We start from the raw sequence: 3,399 nt of genomic DNA, 5'->3' as shown, positions 1-3,399 counted from the left end.
AAAAGGGAAGTTGAAGACCGAGTTTTTTTTACTAAATTGGCGAAACCCATGCTTAAAATTGATTACGGCTATGTGTCTAGTGGTGCGACATAGTGTGTGTAAATGTGACGGTTGTGAATTCGATTCTCACTCAGGGGAATATTTTTTTTTCCTCACTCAGTTGCGTCACTCAACATTCAATATTTCGAAATTTGAGCGGAAAGCGGAGAACCCATACTTTCAATAGGAGATAAAATGTGAAGAATTAATTAGATATTATGGTTAAGCGAATTTCAATGCTGAAGTAAGGGCAAGTGAACTTTAAAATATACATATTTGCCTTGCTAAGGCAATATTATGTATGTACAAATTGTAACAAATAACCGTTAACATTTTAAAAAATATGTACATATGAGAACGTAGCTGGACTAGAACCCACTCTTCTTGGGAATCATCTAAGGGCTGTAGCGACTTAAGCGACAAGCGAGGTAGTAAAATTTTGGGGGCTTATTTATATTTAAAATTCTTTTCTCGATTTTGTTGTTTTGTGTCTTTATGACAGAATGTTGTAATTTAAGACAAGTTCCTTTCTGATTTTTTAGCTTTACGCTATATCGCGCACATATCATGGTATTCAGAAAACGTGGGAATCTAGTGTTAAGACACTCCGTTCCCCGTCAAGACAATTCGGTTTCCACTTTCTGCCGAATTCTTGAAGCATTGCGTATTGAGTGCTGGAACTTAACGCACTTGGTCTTGTTATCAGAGCGAAGACATGAAAATATTAAATATTCCATTCCCCCGAGTGTGAATCGAACGCACGACCGTTGCGCTTACAGTCACACGCCTGTGCACATATGCTATGCTGGCACAGTGGCATAAGCGTGTGACTTGACTGATTGCTTATGGCATAAAATATTTTGACACTAGTGAAAGAAATTGTCCATATACTAAAAAACCGGTTAAGTGCGAGTCGGGAAGTAAAGTGAGTAAGTCCATGAGAAGTGCCCTATAGGTTTTAATGATGTGACGAATTTCATACAAACTACACCAAAAACGATGCACAAACGCTCGTTGCTGCGTACTCGCTCGGTCAAAGGAACCGTAGAGTTGAATGTTTGGTATTAATTTCAGCTTGATACCCCCTTGTGATCTCGGGATAAATGGTCTTGACAGACAGACAACAAAATGATCTTATAAGAGTTCTGTTTCTTCCTTATGAGTTACGGAGTCCTAAAAACATATCAGCGTTTTTTTCTATATCCCGTAGGGTAGGGTGTCTGTGCCAATTTCGCTTGAATTTTCGTTATATTACTTGTTGAGTGACGGCGCTTAACGCTACCCTGTATCTTATAATTAGAGAACCACAAATTAAATCAGATTTGTTAAAATCTTGAAAAATCGAGAACATTGGTATCCACATACATACATACATTCATACATATGTTAGTCGTATCTGGTGATCTGTGAAACGTAAGAGGCACGGCGGGCAGTCCAAAATTATTGTTATTGCCAACGAACTAATGTAATTATTTTATCTTTACTTTTACCTTAAAGAACAAAAACTGTGGAGATTCGTTCGAGTTATTTATTTTCATATTAAAGTTATATTGTTGTTATTTTAGTTGTTTATTGTTGATTTTGTATTGTACGATATGATAATGTGGTTAGTGGTTTCAGATGTCCTCAGTTGAATTTCTTATTTATGTTTCTATTCTAAAGGCAATGACCTTTTCAATGTACCAATCTCAGACATTACTGGCTCGAAATGAGATTTTTTTTATATTAATTGGTAAATTTATCAAAAAATTATATATAAGATCATGATAATCACTTCAGTATAACCCACCGTACATACAGAGTTAACTCGGGCACTTACACATAGAATGTGTCATGTGTCACACATAAGCCATCTATTTCCATTTGATCAAAAATAATTTCAAAATATTGTGCGCCTTCAGTAAAGTTATTCGGTCAAAAACAGAAATGCAAAGATTCCGTTTTTAGGTGTACTTCTTTCGTAGAAGGCGAGTCGGCTGTAGCGTAGGAACACAAGCATGCGATTGTACCTACTCGTAAACGTGATCTTTGTGAATTTCCACTCGGGGGGATGAAATTTATAACATTTTCAAAACAAAGCAAATCGCGGGGTTGTGTTCCACCACTGGGAAAGAGGGTATCTTAGTGGTGTACGAAGAGTCTTAACACTAGGTTCTCATGAATCTATTGCCCTCCGCCTACCCTGCTGTATGCGGTATATACTGTAACGTAACGCTTCAACTCGTAGAAACAAGGCACGTTAGGCATGCGACATACATTTAATCGGGCCGGTATTGTAATTTATATTAATTTGAATTTATATTGTAAACTAGCGACTCTCTTGCGGCTTCGCCCGCTTTTACTACTAGATTATTCATATAATGTATGTGTGCAAAGCACTTAAGATAATGTGAAAATTAATGAAACACTAATGCAACCCGCATTTTCGTAGTTTCAATAAAGATTTTCCAATTGTTTTACACAGCAAGGATTTTTTAGTAGGTACCGTAATTTTAAATCTGTGCTACTAATCTTTTCAAGTACTTATTAAAATATATTTAAATGACTATTTTTAGATAGTTAAATGACTATTTTTAAACGGAAGAAATTATAAACAAAAACCTACCTAATAACTACTACAAAAAATATGAAACCAAATATATCGCGCTGAAATAATACATTCAACTGCAATTATCCAATACGTGCAAACGCATCTAAATCTTCGTTGCTATAGAGGCAGGCGAGTTTATTTTTTTCGAGCTTGTGGTTAATGCTAAAGAGGGTATTCTGTCCCTGATGAAAAGCAAGCACTACGTGGTTGCTTGTGAGGAAGATTAAATAGAATGCATCGGCCGGGAATCGAACCCGGGCCGCCCGCGTACCAGGCGAGCATTGTACCACTGAACCACCGATGCGTGTAAGGCAGGCGGGCGCGGCGGACGCATGGCGAGATGCGAGCCGTTTCGCAGCAAGGATTTTTTGATATTGTAACAACTTCTAAAGTACTTATTAAAATGAAAAACAGTAAAAGACAGTTTTGATCTACATTAAATGGCCAACGTAACTAATATACTTATTTATATGCTGAGAGTAAGGGATAAGTGAGCCTTGAGTAACATACAGCTGATGTGTTAACGGCGGGATGTGTCAACAATTAAATGCGTTTTTCTCTAAAACTAATCGCAATTTCGAAATAGTGTAAAAAGCAAATTTTATCTTCGTTTAACGTAAAAAAATTATAAAGTGTTTTAAAGGATAAGGATTAATACCATTATGGAAAAATATCCCTCACAATAAAAAATATATTGAAATTATTATTTTTAGACAGAATGATCACTACACGTTATTCTTAAAAGATACGAATATGCCGTCGCGGACTTT

At 36.3% G+C, this 3,399-nt stretch overlaps 1 non-coding gene across 1 annotated transcript; it reads right to left on the bottom strand.

The window, feature by feature from the left end:
- Positions 1-2,862: 2,862 nt before the first annotated feature.
- Positions 2,863-2,933, bottom strand: TRNAT-GGU (transfer RNA threonine (anticodon GGU)). Its single transcript has one exon. It is a non-coding gene; the product is annotated as a tRNA-Thr (tRNA).
- Positions 2,934-3,399: the final 466 nt, after the last annotated feature.

The sequence above is a fragment of the Heliconius melpomene genome, chromosome 7, assembly GCF_056956725.1.
Source record: "Heliconius melpomene rosina isolate 202511_hmr_F chromosome 7, ASM5695672v1, whole genome shotgun sequence".
NCBI classification, from domain to species: Eukaryota; Metazoa; Arthropoda; class Insecta; order Lepidoptera; family Nymphalidae; genus Heliconius; species Heliconius melpomene.
This window is presented reverse-complemented; position numbering and strand designations above follow the sequence as displayed.